A 25,658-nucleotide genomic window follows, 5' to 3' on the forward strand; every position below is an offset into this window, starting at 1 on the left:
TAGTGTAGAGCGAGTGGCGGAGAGAGGAGGAATACAGGCTGCTTATCTAAAGGTTGTTGGTTCGAGTCCAGCAAGGATCTTGTTGTGTTTTGACTCAAATAAAGGAAAAATTCAAGTAAAATCAGTAGAGTTCAGGACTCGAACCTGCAACCTGTGGACTCCAGTCCACGTCTTATTCCTCTGAGCTACTGCTCATTACAAAAATAAATGATTTCCGCGTAAATTTGTCACGAAAAAATCACCACATTTTCACACTTTGTCAAATTTTGTGGAAAAACCTGGCGAGGGAAGAAAAGAGGCGAGGAAACGTGTTGATCAGAGAGTTGATGACAGCTTGGAGCTTCAGGTCTTCAGATTCTCTTCATCTTCAGACCAAAGACTTTCCAGATTCTCTGCAGCGACTCGTTGGGCTCCTGCAGACCTTCGTCTGTTCAGCAGTAAATCCCAGCAGGACTCGGCTTCACAGACTCCAGCTTTATTTCTTCATCTTTACACAGAAATACTTTCTCTGGGCCTCCACCTCAGAGGAACAATTAAAGCCCGACAAGCCGAGCAGAGTCACATTGATACAAACAGGAGAGTTTTCAGAGTCTTCAGCAGTGATGAAGGTAAGTTAGACTAATTAAAGCAGAGCTCTGCAGCCTGCAGCTCATTAGGACTAAAGATCACAAACTCAAGTTTGACAAAGAAAACATACAAATTTAACCATTTTACACTTTTTAGTGAAAATTACTTTTTATTTTCACAACAAAATGACTTTAAATGTGTTTAAGTAACAAAATGTGATAAACATCAAAATCACATTTTGAATATTTTCACTTTACACATTTTGCAACAAATAATTCAGTTTATTTTTAAATGAGACAATAAAATTTAATAATTAATTTTAATTAATCAATTAATAATTGTAGATTTTTATTTTATTTTTTATTTTTTTACATAATTGAGTCAAAAACTGCAGTTTAATAAGTTCTGGGTAGAAAATAATTACAAACAAGATTTTATTTGATCTTAAATGTAAAATTATAGATTTTTTTATCTGAATGGTTGTTTTTTAAAGAAAATTAACACTTGAATAAATACTGAAGTTTTTGATTCACTGATTACCAAATTAGCTGACTATTATTTTAATAATTGATTATTCATCATTTTATTTAGATTTATTTTTCCTGATATTAAAATAAAAACCATGTGCAAATATAAACATCCTATATAAAAAAATTTAGCACAAATTCCTCAAAAATCTTTTTTGAGGACGTTTTGTGTTTCTCTTTTTAATAAAAACCTTAAAGTAAAAATAAAATATTTCCTCTAACAGTTAAAACAGATAAAATGAAGTAAATATTTGAAAATGTCATTTTGTGGCTCTGGACCCGTTTTATTTACCTGGAAAAGCAAAAAATGTCTCTGGATTGGAAAAGCTGCAGAGAGCTGGACTAAACAAAGCCCACCATGACGAGGACGCGGAGCGCAAACGGGCCGAACAGAACCACCAGGAGCGACGAAGAAACAGAACCAAGACCAGAACCAGTATCAGGATCAAGACCAGGAGGGGCGGGGAAACGGTGGCAGATCGTCTTCAGTTCTCATCCTGAGATTCTGACTGAGGAGAAAACAAGAACTAATTAATTCATCTGAAACAGAACCAGTTCAGTTCAGAACCGTTCATGTTCAAAGTTCTTTTCTTAATACGTAGTTCTCATAAACTGAGCAGAAAAAAGAAATAAAAAACAATCGTCACAAACTAACTGTGAGGAAAGAAAGAAAAACAGAAAATGTAAAAAATGAGAGATGAATTTAAATCTTAAATTAAGTTAATATATTGGTATAAATATTAGGATTTTGTGATGTTGCAACGTTTAAGCACTTTATTAAATAAAATCATTTCACTTTAAAAATGGAGGTGATTTTTAGAATAAATAAAAAGTTTGCCAGAGGATGAAATTGTCAATATCATAATTTAACTTTTCATCAAATTTTATAAGATTAAAACTTGTGGAACAGATTTATTGTACAAAATTCAGTTTTGAAAATCTTTCTAAAAACATTCATGAAGTTGCAATTGAAAAAATGTCTCAAGAACACAAAACAGGAATTAATATTTATTTTAGATTTTCTTTTACAGAAACTCATTAGAGAAAACTTAATAGATAATTATGAAATTAATGTCAAATCTGCTGTGGAATAGAAAGTTATTTGGTTCTATTATTTATTTGTAGTTTATTATTTTTGGATGTGGGCTACTATCACAATTTGAGTAAACACGTCATCGAGAGGCGCAGGCTGCAGAGTGAGGACTGGACCCGGCCTCTTCACTGACGTCATCATTGTGGGACCATTTAAGATGTGAGACATGCGCAGTTCTGACTTTGCAATAAAGTAAGCAGTGGTTTTCCTCCTGGTTCAACTGAATAGTGAATAAAGTGACTTTCTCCGACTTTTCCTGCCCTTATGACGCCAACCAGAGGAAACTGCAACATTAATAACAAAGAGCTCGACATTTCCAACCAGAACTTCGAATCAAAGATGAGAGTCCGAGTGGCGGAATGTTTACGAAGCAACACAAAATGACACTTTTATTAAAGCGCAGCTAACAACCTGCATGGGTCCAGATGCTCGGTCACAATATGACACAAATAAATAGAAAAACCAACAACTTACCGAGCAAAGCAGGTCGGTTTTAAATGAAATACAGAACCGGTGTTGACGTTCTCCTTCTTCTTCTACAGGGTGTCAGTGGCGGCTGCAAACCAACTTCAGGTGCATTACCGCCACCTACAGGCCAATCAGTGAAGCACTCACCTGTACGGTCAGAAGAGAAGCTGGAAACGGAAGTTCAGGTTTGACATTAAAGTTTTTGTTGCTTCTTCTACTTTTATTTAATATTGTCGTTCAAGATACGTTTTGCCCAACGTAGAATACATGCAATGCACATTATTCAGGAAAAAAGTATCTAAAATCTGGCATATCATTATTTTGAATGCAAGCGTTTAACTTTGTGTTGAAGCTGGTGGGACGAGAAGAGGAAGCGCTGATGCAGCCACAGTTACTACAAGGCCTTTTCATTTATTAGTGCTGAGAATAATAAAGTATCTTTATTTGGCCTCAACTCTCACGATGAGGCCAAATAATGAGTTTTCTGCTGAATCCATGAAAAAAGCTGCTCAGCTTCGGATCTGCTTCACTAAAAGCAAAATCTAAATACTGAAGGTTTTGAAATTAAAAGATCTAAGTTTTGTTTTTAGTCTGTGAGTCACGTAACGTCATGTGGAAAAGAAACTGAAAGCAACTTTGGTTTCCTTCAGAACAGCGTCCATTTTGAGTCGCAGGAGGAAAACAACTTACCGAGTTAATAACAGTAAGTGTTGTCTCTCCGTGTCTCTCCATGTCTCTCCGTGTCTCTCCGTGTCTCTCCGTGTTTCTCTGTTCTCTCCGTGTCTCTCCGTGTTTCTCCGTGTCTCTCTCGGCTCTCTGGAGCCTTTCTAACCGATGAACCATCGCAGTTTTCCGGGTTCTCCACCACCGGGTCGCTCGGCTCCTGTTTACTTTATTAACTTGCTGATCTAGACAGGAATTAGTCACGGGTTAAATAAAATGCTTTATTGTGAGTATTTCATTTCACTAATAGCTTGATTTGTGGTAATAACACTGTTACTGATGATTGACACATTTGTGAGGTACACATTAAAGCCGCACAGCGGTGTCATGCGGGTTGAGGCCCGCACGTTAGTCAACGCAGAAGGTCTCGCGCAGTTTCCGCGCCCGTCCATCAGGCGATACTGATGGATCTGCACAAAAGATCTGGTGCAGATCGGTGGATGTAGAGAGGAGATATAGTCCGTTTTCACAGGATGAAACCCAAATAAATCATAGAATTTCAGTAAAACATACAGCAGAAAAAACAGGTGACTGCCTGTTGAAAGTGGGCGGGGCAAAGGTGATGTCATCGTGTGAATGTGATCAGGACTGGTCTGCAGAGAGACATAGGAAGTGTGATGCAGCTGTGATCTTGCATTTGGAAGTTATTGAATCTTGATGTTTCAGGGGAATAGTCAAAGTTAGTTTCGACCATATGGTATTGAAGGAGACCCAATGATGATCAATCACAGTAACTTTGGTGACTCAGTGAGTTTCTGTGTAGGAGATACAACAGTTTATATTTTCATGGTGAGCAGTGAACTTTGACCCCTGGTGACAGAGCTAAATATATTCACCACTTCATAGGAGATGTTCACTCCTTCATTCACCTGATTCACTCTGATCCTCTGAACACATGATGGGAACCAGCTTTCTGCTTCCAGTTACTGGAACTGGATCACTGGGACTGACTGGTTCTGGTTTCTCTCTCAAAAGGTCCAGAAGATGGAAGATCTGGATCTAAAAGAACCTCCAGGATCCATCAGTCCATCTATGAGGAGTGACCGGTCCAAACATCGTCCTCCAGACTTCAGTAATGAACCTGGACCCTCAGACAGAAAGTAAGAAACCAGTTTCTATCTGATTCATGTGAATCTATAGAGATAAAATATAAATTAACTAATTGATCTCAGTGTTTTAATAAAGAGTAACTTAATTTTCTTACCTATTAATTTAAAGTTAGACATGAAGGATGTTGGTCAGTAAATCAGTTTGAATGAATTAATATGGATTAAAATGTTGCATGAAAACAGAAACATGTGAGGAGCAACAATTCAGATTGTCTGTAAACCCACTGAAGCAGTGAAACCAGCATCTTCCAGACTGGGAACACTGGCATCAGTCATCATACCAAATATAATTCAATGAAGTACTTAAAACCAGAAATCATCAATGTTCTGAGGTTCTGTTCTGACCCAGTTTCTGGTCCCTGGTTCTTTGTGGACCTTCATGAACATGTTCAGCTCCAGCCTGTTGCTAGTGAATATTTCAGTGATGAAGAAATGTCTTCACAGCAGCAGCTTTAATGAGGAGGAGCTTCCATCCTGCTGTGGTTTGGGTCAGAATGTTCTGATGGATCCGGGCTGTACCAGCTGCCCCCAGTGTGGGAAACGACCCAGAACAAGATCTGGACTGACAGCCAATCAGAGCAGCCCTACTCCAGGTGAGACTGAACATGTCCAATCAGAGCTTCTTCCTTCCAGATCCACGTCTTTAGTTGAGATTTGGACATTTAAGGATTAAAAGTCTTTTTGTGGTCAGTTGTTTCAACTGAATCTGTCTTTTTTCAGCTGGTGTAACTGGATCTTATGTCTCTGTAACTCGGCTTAAGAAAGTCCTCATTTAATTTGACTCTGTTCAAAAAATGGCCACGAGATAAATGTACAAATTATAATACAAATTTGAAACAAATTTGAAACACAACAGCAGGTTCAGACCTGAGGAGCTGATCAACAGACTCTGAGGAGAATCTCTGGATGGAGCAACAGGAAGAGTTGATCTTCATCACGTTTGTCTCTCAGATGTAAATTAATCCTGTTTCTGTTTCTGCCTGCAGAGGAAAAACTTTTAAAGGTTCGCCCTGAGTTTGTGAAAAGAGTTTCTGAGGAAATCCTGAAACGGCTCCTCGATCACCTTCTATCAGATGGGTCTTTATGCATTTGGAGATAGAAGATATACTGCAGAAGAACCAAACCAGAGCAGACAAGGCCCGCGACACCATAGATGCTGTGATGAAGAAAGGACAGAGAGCCTGCAGGTTGATGATCAACATCTTCATCACATGGATCCAACTCTGTCCAACCAGCTGGGTTTGTCCTCTGACCCCTTTGGTCCAGGTGAGACAGCCTGAGTTGACAAGATTTCAATTTGTCACCACAAAAAAAAAGTTAAATAAATTAATCTGCTGAATGTATGAAGACAATGGATTCTCGGTTCAGCTTGTTGAATATTAATGAAACCAAATGAAAACTAAATTCATTTGAATATGTAATTACTATGCCATATTCAAGTTTACAAATTCATAAGTTAATATGGATTATAATGAAATTTTTTGATGAAAAGGTTTTGTACAACTTGTACAGCCAACAGAGATAAAATGAATGGTTCTGTTGATTTACTTCAAAATGAAGAGAAGCAGCTGTGGTGCATCAACACTCAGCGATGGAGAACCTCCAGGTTCTGGTTCTGTTGGGCTCAAATAGAAATTGTTTTATAGAAATTCATTGCTGAGCCAAACATAATGATAAAACTCAGATCAGCTGATTATGATGATGTATAAATATAACTACATTCTGACACTTGAAAGCCCTTTTGAATTTAGGTCATACAGTAAGAAGATGTAAACCAGTAGCCACTTGTGAATTTCATTTCTTTTACATCCAAAGGAAAAATGTGAGAGAGGAAATACTATTTATGGAGTTGTTTTTGCGGAAGGATTCTTGGCACCGCCCTGGGTCAAACTGACCTGGTGCTCTACCTTCCCTTGCATACGAATCACAAAGTTGGACCAAATGTGACTTGGGAAAATGTGGTTTGGACAGATAAGAACACCAATCTGTGATGAATTGGCTTATTCTGCCAATCTGAAATGGAGCAGATGTTGAGGTCAAGAGGTCCCAAATATTCTTAAGGAGGTCCAACACACAATCAGTCTAGGACTTGCCAGGATCCTTACATCAGTCAAGGGTTGTAATGCTGTTGGTTGAAACTTTCCAACTCACATCAGTAAAGATGAGATTGTATAAAAAAGGGTGATGTTAAGAATATGAGGAGATTTTTGTTTTTTGTACTGATGAAGTTGTAAGACATGTCCGTGTAAGAATGATAAATCTCCCAACTCGCCATGGCCTGAAGCAGCAAAAGAACCTGAGTCTGGAGTGCGTTATTTCCTTTACGTGTGTATATATATATATAAATATAAGAGTTTAGCCACCTTTCTATTCTCCAACAAAAACAGTTAATATTACGTAGTTTGGTCTTTCATGTTTGTGCAAATGGCAGCTCCGACAGAACCCTGACACAGTCGCATCATTTCTCTCTTTTTTATTGCTCAACAAACTCAAATCTTGAATATATTCAGATCAACATTGATGTAAATATTCCAAGAAGGCATGAGCATATATACAATCATAGAAAGGTGGTTAGTGGTTGCAGCATGGTCACTACAGGATAGATGATTGATGTGTTCAAAGCCAAAACATTTACATAGAATATCAGAGGAGGCGTATGTGTTACTGAGAATCTCTTGAGCTTTAGGTGCAAAAGAAAAATGTTTAAAATTTTCATCTTAAGGCTTTTATCACATCTGTTAGTCTGGTTCAACCTTCAACCAGAAAAAACCGTGAAAGAGTTTTAAAGATCACAACTAATTCAAATCAGCTCTGTTCAGTAAGAACCAAGTTTATGGTTTTTCTTACCATGCAGAAATTTTAACAAATTTGAGGTTATTTATTGATTTACTTTTTTCTCATTCATTAAAGGTGATGCATAAATCGTCTCTGAGAATATAAAAATTATTGTTTTCCTTATGTTCAGCTGAAATGTCTCATCTCCTGTCTTTGTCTCTTCTTTCAGATTTTGATATTCGATGTCAACGTGACCTTAAAGAGTCTCTGAAGACGATGTTCCAAAGTCTCTCTGAAGGCGTCGCTGAACTTGGAAATAAAACCGATCTGAACCAGATCTACACTGAGCTCTACATCACAGAGGGGTCAACTAGAGAGGTCAACCAGGAACATGAGGTCAGACAGATTGAAACAGCATCCAGGAAACAAGAAACAGTCAGAAGAGAAGACATCTTTAAAGTCCCACCTGGAGGAGATCAACCAATCAGAACAGTGATGACCATGGGCGTGGCTGGCATTGGGAAAACACTGTTAACACAGAAGTTCACTCTGGACTGGGCTGAAGGCAAAACCAACCAGAACATTGAGTTCATATTTCCATTCACCTTCAGAGAACTGAATTTACTGAGAGAAGAAAAGTTCAGCTTATTAGAACTGATTCATAAATTATTTCCTGAAACCAAAGGAATCAGCAGCTTTGAATCGTTCCAGGTTCTGTTCATCTTTGATGGTCTGGATGAAAGTCGACTTTGTCTGGATTTCTACAACAATCCGATCCTGACTGATGTTACAGAGTCCAGCTCACTGGATGTTCTGCTGACAAACCTCATCAGGAGGAAACTGCTTCCCTCTGCTCTCCTCTGGATAATCACACGACCTGCAGCAGCCAATCAGATCCCTGCTCAGTGTGTTGACATGGTAACAGAGGTCAGAGGGTTCACTGACCCCCAGAAGGAGGAATACTTCAGGAAGAGATTCAGAGATGATGAAGAGAAGGCCAGCAGGATCATCTCCCACATCCAGAAATCCAAAAGTCTCCACATCATGTGTCACATCCCCGTCTTCTGCTGGATCACTGCTAAAGTTCTGGAGGATGTGATGGAGACCAGAGAGAGAGAGAAACTACCCAACACTCTGACTGAGATGTACATAGAGTTCCTGCTGGTTCAACTCAAAATCAAGGAGGAAAAGTATGATGGAGGAAAAAAGAGCAAATCTATCTGGAGTCCAGAGAACAGGAAGCTGATTGAGTCTCTAGGAAAACTGGCTTTTGATCAGCTGCTGGAGGGAAACCTGATCTTCTATGACAAAGATCTCACACAGTGCGGCATCAACATCCAAGATGCTGCGTTGTTCTCAGGAGTTTTCACTGAGATGTTTAAAAGAGAGAGAGGGACACGCGACGTCTCCGTCTACTCCTTTGTTCATCTGAGCATCCAGGAGTTTCTGGCTGCAGTCTACATGCTCCACTGCTTCACCAGCAGGAAGTCAGAGGAGATCAAGACGTTCCTGGGATACAGAGAAACATCTCTAGATGAGTTCATGAAGAAAGTCATGGAGGAATCCCTCTGCAGTCAAAATGGCCACCTGGACCTGTTTGTCCGCTTCCTTCATGGTCTCACTGTGGAGTCCAACCAGAGAGACTTAGAAGATCTGCTGGGTCAGACAGAGACCAGTCCAGAAACCATCCAGAGAATCATCACCAACCTGAAGGAGATGAACACTGATAGAATCTCTCCTGACAGAAGCATCAACATCTTCTACTGTCTGGTGGAGATGAACGACGTCTCATTTTATCAGGAGATCCAACAGCTGCTGGATTCAGGGCAGCAGCTCTCAGAGTCTGACTGTTCAGCTCTGGCCTTCATGCTGCAGATGTCAGAGGTTCTGGTTGAGTTGGACCTTGAGAAGTACAACACATCAGATGATGGACGATGGAGACTGGTTCCAGCTGTGAGGAACTGCAGAAAGGCTCGGTGAGTCCAGATGTTTTCATTGTGTGATGCTGATTCAGCTCTATTGTCCTCCTGTTTCTTCTTCTGTCTTCAAGTTGATTCTGGATGTTTTTGCTCTTTATCTACTTCCTTCATCCTCTGGATTATTTTTCATAAACTTTATATTTTGTTATATTTACAGTTTCAGAAATATAAATACTTTGAACATTCAAACCTCCACTAACAAAAGCTGCAAAGTATCTTGTTGAACAAAGACAATTAAATAATAAAACAATAAAACCCAAAGTGAGAACTTTCACAATAAAAATAGATGATTACATTGATCCTCCAGTTGGTTCCAGGTTCAGGTTTCTTCTCTTCCAATATTTTTATTGATCAGCAGAAAGTCTTCATGACAGTCAGTCTCTCCACTGGATGAATTTCCTTAATTATTTCCTTCCAGTCTAATGTGAATGTTCTGATGATCATCATCATCATCATCAGTGTTGCATGTTATTCGCCCAGGAAAACATGAAAACATTCTGGGGAGGAAATTTCACATGTTCTCTGATGAGATTAAAATAAGTTTGTGTCAAACTGACTGTCTGTTCGTGTCTGCTGCTCCTTTGTGGTGTTAATTTAAAAACTCAGCATGCAGAAGCTGCTGGTTGCTTATCTTGACTCTGAGAGCATTCTGCTAAAGAAACCAGGTTCTGCAGAGCAAGAGAGACGTTTTGTAACGAGCAGAAATATTAAGTAGGGAACTGGTTACAGGTCTGAGAACAAACACAAAGCGTTCGGTTCCCCATGTACACTCAATCAATCAATCAATCAATCAATCAATCAATCAATCAATCAGCCAATCTGATTGATTGATGTACACTCACTGCTAAGTTAATGATGAATATTCATCAATATTTATCTTATGCTAGTCGACACATACAGTTACATTTAGCTATCAAGCTGCAGCATTTATGATGCTGCACTATGCTGCAGCATTTATGATGCTGCAGCATAGTGCAGCATCATAAATGTTGCACTATGCTGCAGCATTTATGATGCTGCAGCTCGTGGTAAAAATGAGTCAATTTTTTAAAATAAAGTGTTTATCAGAAAACCTAAAGATCAAATCAGGATTGATTTAACACCAGAGACAGAAAAATAGAGCAAAAGGTGTTTTGAACTGCAGTTGGAACAATTATTGACAATATACAGGGGTTAAAGTTCATCAATAACTGGTTCAATCCTCCATTAATCACAAACACTGAAAAATAAGTTGATTAAATTCATTAAAAATGTCCAAATGCTGATAAAGATCCAGTTCAGTTTCACCAAACCAAGAACCAAAGTACTGAAGAGGGAGTTGGGAAAGCATTTATTGATTTAATATAGATCAGATATTGACTCGATCAATATCTGCCGATAACAGATATTGATCAGTTATCGGCGTTTGATTCATCAATTTCAACCTCAAATGATTCGTTGACACATTTTCAACTTTGGTTCTGACTAGAATTGGATGATTGTTTGCTGATTGATCATTGATTATGGACCAGAAATCAACCATTCTGACTATAATCCATCGTTGACGTAGCATCCTGTGCTATCAGGTCGGCTAACTCCGGGTCAGTTAGCGTTAGCAGTTAGCGTTAGCAGTTAGCGTTAGCAGCTCATCGTCTGGTCTTGTTCCTTAATAGTTCCTCCCATAATGTTGTTGTTCTCTGATGGATCAATAAAGCAGCAACGTGGCGATGAGGGTTCAGCCTCGGCCACAGACCCTTTCCTGAATCTGATAATCCACATTAATCTTAATCCTGGCAGAATGTGATTCATACAGACTGAAACAACCTATAATCTGATTATTAAAGCCAAATCTGTCCAGAGCTCAATAAAGATATTTCCAACACTTTGAATCAAAGCCTTTTCAGCATCTAAATGACTTTATTGATTCTGTTTAACCTTTGACCTGTGAGATCAGGAGCCCACGTTGTCATGGGTTTGAATGTTGATGATAAAACCAGATTAAATCTGATCTGTGTCTGTAATTCCTGGGATTATAATATTTATCCAGTGTTGCTGCAGTGATCCTGTAATCAATGTTTCAAACTGATGTTGGTTTATGAACCACATCCAGTTTCATCTTTACCAGGTTTAGGAATCACTGACATCTCTGCTCTGATCCAAGATGGCGGCGTTTCCCCTCCACAAAGTTCTGATCAAATCAATCCTTCAGCAGCCGCTCTGCCGGGTCGCCTCCTCACCTGCCGTCTGATTCCCTTTCAGTCTTTAATGACTTTATTGATCAGTGATTAGTTGTTAGTGGATGATTTTGATCTGTTCCTATCGATGGTGAATCCAGAGCAGCAGCAAAAACTGCATGAGGCTGAGAGCAGAACTGAGTGGAGGATCATTCAACAGATTCTCATGTGTTTTAGAGATCGGTGTCTTTATCTGTTGGATTTTAATTTATTGATAAATCTATTAGTTTGCTATCAGTTTCTTTGCTTTGATCTATTTCCATAATAGTTGAGTTGAATAAATTTATCATTTTCCTCCATCTGGTTTCATAGAAACAGTTTCTCCTTGTTTCTCTGATTTGTTATTATTATTATTTTCCATACGTTGTATTTGTAGAGATTTTAGTTTTCTAATCTTTTAAACATTTCTCTCTTTCTCGTTAGAGAACCAGATAATTAAAGTTTTTGCTTCGTCCCATAAAATCCAGGGAGAAAAATCCTCTGTGTTGTTCTGGTTCAAATCATCTTTGAGTCGTTTTTCCTGAAATCTGTTAAATTTAGTGTCATTAATAAACTATAATTATTGTTGATTCTCCACAGGGTTTCTTTGGTTCATGACCCAAAAGGGTCCGGCCCTTTCCAGGCCCTGGTCTGGCCCAGATCCGGCCCTGGTCTGGCCCGGATCCGGCCCTTTCCTGGCCCGGGTCTGTCCCTGGTCTTGCGCTGGTCTGGCTCGGGTCCGGCCAGGATCCGGCCCTTTCCTGGCCCTGGTTTTGCCGTGGCCCGGCCCTGGTCCGGCCCGGATCCGGCCCAGGTTCGGCCCGAGTCCGGCCCTTTCCTGGCCAGGGTCTATCCCTGGTCTTGCGCTGGTCCGGCCCGGATCTGGCCCTGGGCTGGCCCTGGTCCGGCCCTGGTCTGGCCCGGGTCCGGTCCTGGTCTGGCGCTGGTCCGGCGCTGGTCCGGCCCGGGTCCGGCCCAGATCCAGCCCTTTCCAGGCCCTGGTCTGGCCCGGATCCGGCCCTTTCCTGGCCCGGGTCTGTCCCTGGTCTTGCGCTGATCCGGCGCTGGTCCGTCCCGGGTCCGGCCCGGGTCTGGCGCTGGTCCGTCCCGGGTCCGGCCCGGGTCTTTGCCGATCTCATAAGTATATTTTAAAATGACCATTTCCAGTGGGGTGGCAGTAGGGGTGGCAAGGCCTCTGTTGGGGGTGGCAAATGCAATCCCTGCCACCCCTCTGTCTCCGCCTCTGCTGTCTGAGACGTTTTAATTTTGCTGGAGACCAGAAAATGATTTTAGTGAAAGTTCCAGTTTCATATCAATATCTGATACTTTGAGTCCAAAATCTTCCTAATAATCATTACTTACTGTCAACACATTGAATCAGGAGATTCTCTATGATCCATGCAGCAGAAAATGGATCCCAACATCTTCTAGTTACTGGAGAAATTTCACTGCTTCATCATGAAAAATGGACCCAAACACTCTGGTTCTGGTTCTGTCCACCATGATCCATTTCATCACTATAGTAGATCAGACTGATGGACTGAGAGTTTATCAGTCTGTCTCATCTCAATGTGTGCAGACATATTAATGAGGATCATCTGCAGATCCTGGGTCACCTGGACCCGGTTCTGACCCAGTCCAGACGGTTCAGACCGGAAGGAGCAGCAGGACAGGTTCTGCTGCTGCTCTGCAGGACAACCAGAACAACGTGAAGCTTTTAGCTGCAGCAGGTTGACGACTGTCCACTTTCTACTTTGTTAAAGCATCAAATCCAGCAGATGAACGGAGACAGAACTGGAGCATCATGTGTTTGTTCTGCTCCCAGTTTCCTCTGTGGCAGCATTTAATAACCTGCTGCTGGGAAACATGTTTCTATACAATATATTACTATTATTCATGATGATGCAGCAGATATTGGCTCAACAAACCCAGAGATGCCAGAGGTCCACAGCAGCTGGACTTCCTGTTCTGCTCACTTCATTTATAACTCACTTCCTGCTTGATCTAAACGGTCTAGTCCAAGTCAGAGCTGTGAGCAGTTCCTCCTCCTCTCCATCATCTCCAGTCGTTTCCTTCATTCAGCTCAGTCAGCCTCTTCATCAGCTGCTGCAGAGAAACTGAACTTTCCTTCACTGATGATAGAAGATCTTCAACATCTGACTGCAGCTGAAGGTCTGAGGACATGAAGCCTGGACCAGAACCAGAACCAGAACCAGAACCTGGACCAGAACCAGACCAGAACTAGAACCTGGACCAGAACCAGAACCTGGACTCTAACCAGGAACTGCACAGATTCTCTGTGGGGTTAAACTCAGTAGATATTGATCAGATGATGATCAGATGATGATCAGATGATGATCAGATGATGACATCACTGTTATCATATTTTAGTCTGTTTATGATCCAGATTGATTTCATTAGAACTGAATTTATTTCTTCTCTAATCACAGACTTGGTGGCTGTTGGCTCCAAGAGGCTGAATGTGAAGTTTTGGCCTCGGCTCTGAAGTCCAACCCAGATCTGACTGAACTGGAAATAAATCAGATCTTCATAGACGAAGCTAGAGAATCTGATATGAAGCATCTGGTTGAGATCCTGGAGAATTCAGTCAGTAAAGTGAAGAATCTGAGGTTTGTTTTCTCTATTTATTCAATAAAATCATTTATTGATTCTTTAATCAATAGTTAATCAATTAATGTTAATATATATTATTTAAAACAACTTGTTTAATCACGAGAATAAAATCTCTAAAACTTTTGACCTTATTAATTATTTTCTTATTTCAGACTTTGAGATTATTGAACTTTGTTTTTCAGTTTTTCTCTTTAAAATGTTTTTGATGAACAAAATGAGTAAAATAATTGAAATGCTGTGAATGAATGATGGAGATGTTTCAGTTTGGTAAAGATTCAGATGGTTTATTTCTGATTCTTTACATCAGAATGAAATGTTGATCCTCCAGAGCCACAAACACTGACGAGTTCAAATCCTCATTAATGAACGTCTAAGAAACCACTGATTGTAGAAAAGCAAATCTAGATGCAATGAATGAAAGTGAGGTTTGCAGCAGCAGCAGGTTCCTCAGCTTTGTCCTGAGGCTGTGGTTCTGTTGGGCCGGGTCAGAGAGGAACCGTCTCCTGAGGAAATAATGGCCTCCATTGGCTTTCAGCAGCTTTAATAGGAACCCAAAGGCCATTAATGAAGAACCTGACTGGTTCTGATCCAGTTACCAAGTCGGGTCTGATGATCAGGAACCAGCAGAAATAGCTCAACTCATCCAGGCTGATAGAAAACTTTGAGTTTCTTTGTTAATCAAATGTTCTGGTTCTGCTGGTTTGGACTCTTTAAACCAGTTTGACTGGATCAGATGTTAGAATCAGTTCATCATGTTTCTTTTACATTCAGGGAAATTAATTTATACATTTTTATTATTGATTTGTTCATATTTCAGTTTTAACTGCATCCTGTTGGTTCACATCTTTTATTCTTTATTCAGATTGATGAGCTGCAGTTTATCAGAGACCAGCTGGACGTCTCTGTTCTCAGCTCTGAAGTCCAACCCGACCCATCTGAAAGGACTGGACCTGATCAGAACCAACCTGGAAGGTTCTGGACTGAAGGAGCTCTGTGGTTTTCTACAGACTGAAGGCTGCAGACTGGAGACATTGGGGTATTTTAATGATATAATTATTGATATTTCTGTGAATAATTCTATATAATTGATCATAAATCAAAGTTCATTTCTTCTGATCTAATCAATATTTTCTGAGTTTGTTCCTGGATCCAGAGTTTAATTTAGTTTCTCTGTGTAACTGAGTTGGACCTGCTGATCTGAGGTCAGAACAGGACAGCATTCGGACCCCAGTGTGTAGAAATCCCCCTCAGGTCAAGCAGGTCAAAGGTCATCATGAAATGTCCCTTTATTGAAGATCCATAAATCCCACATTAGCTTTAAATCTTCTGCTATTAGTTGATGATCCAGTCCAGGTTTACAGAGTCCAGGTGTTGCAGTGCTTTAACTAGACCAGATTAAAGAAGCTGATATCCTGATCAATATTCCCATTTCTGCAGCGACTCTGATGAACGATTCAGAACCAGAACCAAATGACCCACAATGACCTCACAGAGAAAAGGATCAATATTTTCTAGTTGATGGTTCAGAAACTGAATCAGCACAAAATGATCAACTTTCAGAATGTGATGATATTATAAAAGGATTGAAATCAACCCGTTTCCATCTGTCATACTGAGCAATGAGCTGCAGTTCAAATACAAGCAGCAAGAAAAACATCATTAATAGATTAATGAAGAAAAACTGGAGCCATAAAATATCAGCAGATCAATGATGGACAGAGCAGTCGGAGAATCCAGAGCCTGGAAGGAAACATGGAGAGAAAAACATCCACTGAGTTTAAGATCCTCAGAAACTTTGAGACAAACTTTGACTTTCTTTGTTGATCAAATGTTCTGGTTCTGCTGGTTTGGACTCTTTAAACCAGTTTGACTGGATCAGATGTTAGAATCAGTTCATCATGTTTCTTTTACATTCAGGGAAATTAATTTATAAATTTTTATTCTTTATTTGTTCATATTTCAGTTTTAACTGCATCCTGTTGGTTCACATCTTTATTCTTTATTCAGATTGTATGAATGCAGTTTCTCAGAGACCAGCTGGACGTCTCTGTTCTCAGCTCTGAAGTCCAACCCGACCCATCTGACAGAACTGGGCCTGTACAGAACCAACCTGGGAGATTCTGGACTGAAGGAGTTCTGTGGTTTTCTACAGACTGAAGGCTGCAGACTGGAGACATTGAGGTATTTTAATGATATAATTATTGATATTTCTGTGAATAATTCTATATAATTGATCATAAATCAAAGTTCATTTCTTCTGATCTAATCAATATTTTCTGAGTTTGTTCCTGGATCCAGAGTTTAATTTAGTTTCTCTGTGTAACTGAGTTGGACCTGCTGATCTGAGGTCAGAACAGGACAGCATTCGGACCCCAGTGTGTAGAAATCCCCCTCAGGTCAAGCAGGTCAAAGGTCATCCAGTCTAGAAAAGTGAAATCCTGGAATCTGACAGGAACAAATCAATAATCAATGATAGATGCTTCAACACTTTGATCAGAACCTGGAATGATTTTACTGACTAAAATCCTCCAACACATCATGACCCAGTACCAGGTTCTGGTTCTGGTTCTGGTTCTGAAGTCAGCAGGTCTTTATTGGAGCAGCAGCTTGTTGGCATTAATATTCATGAGAATCTTTAACTGGTTCTGTTGGACTGGTTAACCTGCATCCTGTTGGTTCACATCTTTTATTCTTTATTCAGGTTGATTCACTGCAGTTTGTCAAAGATCAGCTGTGATTATTTGGTCTCAGCTCTGAAGTCCAACCCGACCCGTCTGACAGAACTGGTCCTGAGAGGAAACAAGCTGAAGGAATCAGATGTTCAGCAGCTGAAGGATCTTGTAGAGACTTTAGAGTAAGTAAATGTTTGTAGTGAGTCCAGCTGCTGTCAGCATATTGAACTAAACCCAGTCAGCATCAAAGCAAAGATCCAGTGTTCCCAGTAAAGCTGCAGCTTCTCAGTGGGAGGAGAATGGTTCAGGCTTCCTGATTGGACACAGCAATCAGCCAATCAGAGGAGCAGCAGCTTGCTGTGTTGTTGCTGTGTCCATGTCTCCAGGACGTCCAGCTGGACTCCAGCGTCCAACATGTCTAGAGACAGTGGTCCTCATTCATCAAACAGCAGCAGATCTGATCTCAGACCTGCTTGTTCTCTCAGTTCAACAGGAAACAACTGATCAGGTTCATCTTGGTCACAGCTCTGAGATCAGTCTGACTGGAAACCATCTACTGGATGTGCTGCGTCACTGACTGCTACTGGAAACACTCACTGATCTGCTCTCCTTCCTTCTTCTCTCTGCAGGTGGAGATGATCTGATGATCTCTGTAAAGTAGAGAACGTCTCTGTGTCCTGCTGATCCTCACAGGTTGAAGCTGCAGCAGTTTGAGTCTAAAGAGACTCTGGATCAAGATGATGACCTTTGACCTCAGAACATTTTCTATTTCAAATATTTTCCAGACGTCGATTGTTGAAGATTTTCAGTTTTATTTTTCATCTGATCTGTTTGATGATCTGCAGGAACAAAAGAGAGAAAAATACTCTGAGTTTGTTAGAAAAGTTGAATTGAGCAAAAACATGAAGCATAAATTTCATTAAAAAGCTTTAAAGAGTTTGTTAATGGGACAAAATGTCATTTTATTCTGTTGAGGTGAAAAAAGTTGATCTAAAATCAGACATGATAGCAGCTCTATAGATTCAGAGCCAAACAGTAAAACTTCCTCTGGATCTGTGGCATTAAATCCACTTGAGATCCAGACGTCCTGACCAGATCCTGCAGAGAAAAGAAACAATATTTGAACGTGGATCATTTGGACTCGGCTGCTTGGATGTGTGTTTGGATTTGAAAGGTTTTGTTGTGAAGCAGAAAGTTGATGAAGTTCACAGTGAAGACGACTTCAGTCCACCTGAAACCTGGTTTCACTCAAACCGTCTTTATTCACTTTAAGTTTCTGATGCAACAAGAAGGAAGAAAAGGTCAAAGGTGAACCAGAGATTAACTCCTTGTTGCTCACAGATGTGATGGGATCAGTTTGCACAGCTGTTGTTCAAGGAGAACAGTTTTATTTTCCTGCTTTTGTTGATGGATGCAAATTTGCATCAGAAGATGAGAAAATAACTTTCTGTGGTTTATTTGTGTGGATTTAAAGTGGAACAAGTTTAAAGAAAAACTAGAGGAGAAACCTGAGCCAGCGTTCTGACAGACCAAACACTGAGGAACCAGAGTTTGCATCGTCAAAGTGACGAAATCATCTGAATGTTGTGACTCGTTTCCCATCAAATCCCTGACAGGAGAAGCAAAACCTCACGTCTCCAACATGAAGCTGCAACAGGATGCAGAACTTCCACCGAGCGTCACGTCACTCACAGCAGATCAGGAGCCTCGCTCTTCACCTCAACACCGCCTAAAACCTGGGACCAGGGGTTAAAGGTCATCTCCTGCACCTAGTGCAACATTTCACTTCTCATGAGAGCGCGTCTCAGTTTAGAGGCTAAAACCAGCAAGAAGCTTCAGAGTTTTCCTGCAACGTAGCTCTGGTCTATTGGCTTCAGTGAGGCTGGTTTTACTGAAGATGTGTTCAGGTACGCAGGAAAATTCAGCGCTGAGACAGACGGGACGAGCGACTCCACCTCTGATGATGCTTGGATAAAAGTTAATATGTACATGAGATGAAACAGTTAATTTTCCTCACATATCAGGACATTCTCCATCGGTCATCCTGCCGTCGTTCTGGATTTATTCATTATTTACATCATCAATAGAAATTGTTCAACCAGATGTTTCTCTTTGTTTTAATTTTCACTGTTATAAAGTCAGATCAAGTCAGCTTACATTACTGTTGTTAAATAAGAGTCACTGCAGGATTTTATTCAGTTTAATTAGAAATAAAACGTCTTGTAAAGAGTTTAATACAGCAGCTTTATTTTATCATTTTAAACAGTTTTTAAAATAATAAAGAACAGTTATTCTTATGTCAGCTGGTTGTTTTTTCTTGATATTTGAAGCTTTTTCATACTTTCATTCTCAAAATTAACAACAGTTAATATTTCTGGGATTGTTACACAATAAAATGTAGGATTTTTTCAAACTAAATTTCCATCTATTGTAAAATAAAATATTACTTTATAAGTAGTTGTTCACTTTGTGTCTAAATTATTCTAATAATTAATCTCCATCTCTAATAACATACATGTATGAAATATATAAATTATCATTCACAGGATTAAGTTAATATAGCTGTTATTAGAAACTAGTGAAAAGGTTAAAGTATTAATTTTATGATGGTTGATTGAGTTCTTACTGCCCTCTGGTGGTGAACTGTCATAACTACAGACATTATTCGTATAAATTGTTAAACCGGATGTTTGTTTTAATGTAAAATTTTATAACGTCAGATCAAAGTTAACTCCAAACAGTGAATCAAAATATGTCTGAATAATATACGAGTCAGAAATCTGTGATAATGACTCAGGATGTCTTTTAGTTTTTCTCTAAACTCCACATTAATGGATATTAAACATAAATAATGCATTATCAGGGCTGTAGTTCCCACTATGGGCACCAGAGGGCGTAAATACCCCGCTCTGAATATAGAGGTGAGTTTGAAGAGCTGCAGCTGGTTTCTGGAAATCAGTGTTTTATCTGTCAGTGTGAACTAGAAGCATCTCCACAGAGTTGAAAACATCCCGCAGAGACTCTGAGCGGAGCTAACGATGCTAACAGACTAGCAGCGGCTTCAGAGGAGCTGTGGTTCTTAAAACTGGAGCTTCAGCTCAAACAGAGCTGAAACAAACTCTGGTTTAGGCGATAAGATGCTGAGCTTCGGTCTGAAGGTAGGAAAATATTTATGAAAAGTTAAATTATCCTGCAAACAGTCAGAATAATGTTGATATTTTAGCTGCAGAGCCGCGAACTGAACTATTAATATCAGAGCAGGGCGGTTTCTGCCCTCTAGTGGACACAGATGATAATTACACCTACTTGATAAAGTTAGAGCGTTTACAAACTACATTCACTTCCGGTGAGTACTTTCACATTAAGAGCCATAGAAACGAGTTCCTTTGTTAGCTTTCATTTGAAATAATACATTTTACTTCTGTTGTTTTTCTCTTTGAAACAATAAACTGTTATTCAAAAGCAGCAAATTAAATTTTACTCACCTCAAACTGAAATAATTATCAATTCATAAAAGTATTTTAATAATATTAAAAGCCGATCTCTGACCCGGTTCCCTCTCTGACCCGGTTCTCTCTGACCCGGTTTCCTCTGACTCTCTTGTGTTCATGAAATCAGTTCCTTCATTCAGAGACTCAATCTGAAATGTTCTTTAGTGAAGAAGAAACTTCATCTGGTTCTGATGTTGAAGCTGCAGCTTGAATCCGTCTCAGGATTCGGATCAGAATCCAGTTCGTATCACCGATCAGCATCACTGTGGCTCCAGAACCTGGCCTATCTCTACCTGTGCAGGCCGGTTGAGGCCAAGAGGTCAGAGGGCAGAACCAGAACTGGACTGGTGCCGTCATGTCGATGTTTTTTAGATTTAATCTAAAAATTAAAGATTAAATCTCTCTAATATAGAATTAGAGAGATTTTAGATTCTCTCTAAAGTCTCAATTTTTAGAGATTCTCTGGAGATAAAACAGAAAATTACAGTTGGAATAACAAAGGTCAACAGTTTGAATTATGAGACAAGAGTTTGTGATAATTTATAAAGAATGTGACTTTTATACTAAAAGGTGTGGAAAGAAGAATCCAGTCAAACTTTTGCTGTTCTGCCAACAAAGTTTATTTATTGAGTCATTTGCACCAAAGCAGCTTTCAAAATGGCCGCCCTTACATCCAGCAGTCCATCAATTAACCAGTGAAGCCCCGCCTCTCAATTTGCCCGGCCAATCAAAGTGCAGCGGTTCTATTAAAGAGCTGTGTTTGAGGCGGGCCTCTTCTTTAGCAGAATCCCAAGATGGCTGCTGCAAAGGACTCACCCTGAAGGTAGCAAACATTTCACAGACAAAGACTCATTTACACGCTGGAATTCACAAGTTTTAGAAAAACTGAGTCCTTCCTAACAGAGACATGAAGTAACACGACAATGACCTGATTTCTGGAGCCTCGGCTCAAAACTCTGAGCTAAATAGAGGCTAAAAGCAGCTCAAGGTTCTGAAGCTACGATTCATAAGATGCAGGAGGAGAAACTCTGGAGAGTTTTTAGTTATTTAGTAATAAACTTTTCACAGTATTGCTGCATTTCATCTGCCATATATAATTATCAATAATGACTTGTTCATCTCTTTCCAGGTGAGCTGTGGTCTCCACTGGATGCAACAGCCAGAAGAGAAGCAGCACCAGTGCAGCAGAGGGCGCTGTTCAGGTGAGCGGTACCTCACCTGAAACCCACCGGAGGAGACAGGAAGTGATTTCATGTGTCCTCAACTCCTCAGGATGTCGATTGACTTCATACTTGCTGCAGCATCCAGTAAAAACAGAATCGGTTCAAACTTTGGCACTTTGCTGTTCAGGCCAACAGCTTTAGGTCTGTTGGACTTAAAGCTCAGAGTTTCTCTTTGAATAACTATATTTAAATAATTTTTCAGTTTCCAGTCTGCCATTTTCACCGTCTCTCCCAAAGGAGAGCGTCTTCATTCCCGCCTCCCAGATGGTTGTAGCTCTGTAAGGTGATGGAGTTCAGGGCTGAGAGCTTCCAGCCTCAAATACTCACATGTTCAAGTTTAAAGAACGACTTCAAAACTAAAGTATAAAGAATCTAAGAACTGAAATCGCCCCAAAAACAAATGATTGAACAAATAAAGCAAGCTGAGCCTGATGAACCAGATGTATCTGGCTCTGTTTGTACTTGTATGACTTTGTTAGCAGCTTTGACCTCTCAGTCTGAGAAGAGTCTCCTCTGAAGGAGAATCCTTTTCCAGATCAAACTCATCCAGATCTTTTTCTGATGACGGTAAGATGAAGACCAGAGCCGACCACCGAGCAGGAGACAGTTTACCAGAGGACAGACGTCCTGAACTCAGAGACTGTTGGATCTCCTCCACTAGAGAACGATGGTTCAGTTCATTCAGACAGTGGAAAAGGTTGATGATCTTCTCTACAGGCAGATTGTCGCTGATGTTCTTCTTTATGTACTGAACTGTCTCCTCATTGGTCTGAGCTGCTTCCTGTCTGTGTGTACGAGTCTCTGATTGGTCTGCAGCGACAGACCCAGCAGGAAGCGGACGACCAGGTCCAGGTTTCCATTTGGACTTCTTGAACAGCCATCTACTGCTCTGATGAATCATTTGTTTCTGTTCTTCACTGCAGTTCTGTTTCCAGGATGTTGAAGAAAAGTCCTAAATCAGTAACTGGCAGAGTGAGAGAAACGAAAACCTGCTGCTGGTGTTGATGTGTCAGTTCACTGGAAAAGGTTTTCACTGGAAAAGGTTTTTAACTGGAAAAGGTTTTCACTGGAAAAGGTTTTCACTGGAAAAGGTTTTCACTGGGTGTAATTGTGACGTGCAGAAGAGAAATCCTGAACCAGGAAATATTTCAGTTTAGTTAAGATTCCTCAGATATTCCTGAGCTGAAAGCTGCGACACTTTGTGTGAACATTTGTGGAAAGTAGTTTCAGTTCATGAGGTTTGAATGTGAATCTGAGTCGCCTTTTCTTGTTTTTCTCCGGGCAGAGGAGACGTGGAGATCAGCCTGGCTCCTGACGGTTCCACTCCGACCCAGATCTACAGAAACAGGTCGGTTCTAAGGTCCGGTCCAAACGACTCTCTGGACCCGAAACGCAGCAGAACATTCCTGCATCCAATCAAATGCGATGCAGACGTGCAAACATGCAGGAGAAATGTTGCAACCATTCAGCTCAAAAGGAGAAATTCGTAACAGACACAGAGTCTCTTTACAGACAGGAATATAATATTTATATATGTAACGTAGAAGCGACGGCCATTTTAGACAGTTTAACGTCTGGATGCAGCGATCCGATGTTTCGTATTGACCATCTGAATTCATTTAAAACGGTTTTGATTTGAAAACTGGTGTAAAAGTTGTGGATTATAAATGTAGCTGATGAGCAGCATCAGTGCAGCTGAATCCACCAGAAGCTCCAGTAGTTTAATAAATAATAAAGAAACAGATGAAAGCAACAAGTTGACCAACTCAGTTCAACATGTCGATAAACGGCGACAAACATTTGAAACGGTTCAGAAAGTCCGATTAGTAATTCTAAGTAAAACGCAAATTAAATAACAAAGCATTTTAAACATAACTGGCCTCTGGTCTAGTTAAAGCTCACAGATGAGCTACTTTCTGTTTTGCTTTTGTTTTTAGTGCATCATGGAGCTGGCAGATGCGCTCCACTACAGAGACATCAAACCAGAGAACCTGTTGCTGGGAGGAAACGGGGAGCTGAAGATCGCTGACTTTGGTTCTTCTGTTCACATTCCATCTTTAAGGTATGTGCATGCTGACATGTTAGCATGCTCTGTAGTCATTTCAGCTCTGACATTGTGTTGTTCTGTCCATGCAGGAGGTCCACCCTGTGTGGATCGCTGGATGACCAAACTCAGGATGAGAAGGTGGACCTGTGGAGTCTGGGGTCCTTGCTATGAGTGTCTTGTTGGAAAACGTCCATTTGAAACAAAAGTCACGATGAACCTACCGTAGGATTTCTAAGGTAAGAATGCTGATGAATGCAATAATTCAATTCCTAATTTTCACAGGAGTTTTATCCAAATATTTGAGCTTTTTGGAGCACAGAGATCCAAAATAAAAATCTTTTAGGCAGACGGACCAGCTAACATGTTGTTAATATTTATTATTGGTGTAGGTGGAGTACAGTTCCCCTCCACATGCTTCCATTAGTGCCGGAGCTAAAGACTTGCTGGCCAAGCTGCTGCAGCCCAACCCCATGCACAGGTTGCCCATTGAAGGCGTCGTCTCCCATCCCTGGGTCCTCAAACGCTCCACCAAGACGCCCACGACTTGTGAGTCATTTCTGAGTACGTCTTTCCCAGCACCGGCTCCATCTTCCGTGTCCAGGATCCACTGATTTGGAAGGACAGTTATCAATATTTTAAAAGTACATGACAGCCAAGAGGAAGTATGTTAATAAAAGTCATCCTTTCATGTTTTGAATTTTTTGGGGGGTTTGAATTCTGTTTCTGTAAACATATTTACACACGAGAGGAAAGAGAGACAAATTTGCTGTAGATTTTTTGGTGGAGATGTTTTTAATCCAGCAGAAATTGAAGGGAGATTATCCCCATTTCTGAACTGAAACATGTGTTCTGAACTTTTAGATTTATTTTTCAAAAGAGTATTAAAATGGTAAAGCAGCAGTCACATTGAAACATTGAAGTATTATGGATATATGATTTTATGTTGTTCCTTTTAGTCTGCTTCCAGGAAGACGTCCTGCTCCATTTTTATGTCACTCTGCATGACTTGTAAGATTTGATCCTTTTCTTTATGCTGAACAAAATGTGTTTATTTGTCAAGCTGAAACGTCCGAGGGGTTTTGTTTGAGTCCAGTGGCCGAAATGGAGCCGATAAGAACAGGAAGGCCCAACATTTTTGCAGGGAAAGTCAATTATCTCTGCAGGTTTTCCATGAAAACTAACTGGTAAGTCGTTGTCAGTTTGAGATTTTCTTCCCTCTGTGTCCTTCTAGATGAGACGCAGCCGCGGGAAAACAAAAAGACCAATGTTCACGTCCTCTACGGAACCAGAGAGACGGACTTTCAGACGGGGAAACAGCCGGAGACCATAACAGAACAGCCTTACCTGGTCATGTGCTCGGCTCGCACATTCTGGCGAGCCGTTGGACGCATTCAGAGCTGAAGCTCAAATAAACATGCTTCTTAATGAAGCAAGAGCCACAACTGGCTAATGAAGGAGGTGGCAATAGGTCAAATGAGCAACTTGAGGAAGCTGCTGCAATGGTATGTCGTTTTTTCTTCATTTTTTCGACAACATACTATATAGTATGTCATTTTTTCAATATTTCGGACGACATACTATATAGTATGTAGAAATGATAATATTGAAATGATACTTTATAATAGGGAAGAAAAACAATGATATGTGTGAAGAATGTGGAGAGAATGTAAACATAGAACATGTATTAATGAACTGTAAAACATGAATGTGAAAGGGAGAAATTGAGAAGAATAGTTGGAAGGACAGATCAAGAATGGAGTTTGAAAGGAATACTGGGGAATGATGGAAATATAATGGATATTTGCATTAAAGAAAGCACTATTTATTTATCTTCAAAATATGTAACTGATGTAAAATACTGTTGCTACACACTCGTGTACAGTAGGTGGCGGTATGCACCTTAAAGTTGCTTGCGATCCGCCATAATAGAAAAGAAGAAGAAGAAGGCCAGGGTTCTTGAGTTATTCTGAAATGTTTGTTTTTTTATTTAGAAAAGTAAACAAAAACTATTTTAAACAGGATCAGGAACTGAAGTCGGTCATGTAGTGAAGACGACTGGATGGATCCGACTGACTGAAACTTTAACAACAAACATCCACAAGTTACTGGATGATAAAAACATTTCCTCCTTTCTGGGTCTTTTTCTGCAGATCATTGA

The 25,658-nt window shown here is 40.2% G+C and overlaps 2 pseudogenes; both read left to right on the plus strand.

Moving 5' to 3' along the window:
* The first annotated feature begins 2,797 nt into the window (after window positions 1–2,797).
* LOC129356778 (NACHT, LRR and PYD domains-containing protein 12-like) lies at window positions 2,798–17,370 on the plus strand (annotated as a pseudogene).
* A 4,652-nt stretch (window positions 17,371–22,022) lies between these two features.
* On the plus strand, window positions 22,023–24,901 carry LOC129356772 (aurora kinase A-B-like; annotated as a pseudogene).
* Window positions 24,902–25,658: the final 757 nt, after the last annotated feature.

The sequence above is a fragment of the Poeciliopsis prolifica genome, unplaced genomic scaffold (genome assembly GCF_027474105.1).
Source record: "Poeciliopsis prolifica strain line A6 unplaced genomic scaffold, Auburn_PproV2 SCAFFOLD193, whole genome shotgun sequence".
NCBI lineage: Eukaryota > Metazoa > Chordata > Actinopteri > Cyprinodontiformes > Poeciliidae > Poeciliopsis > Poeciliopsis prolifica.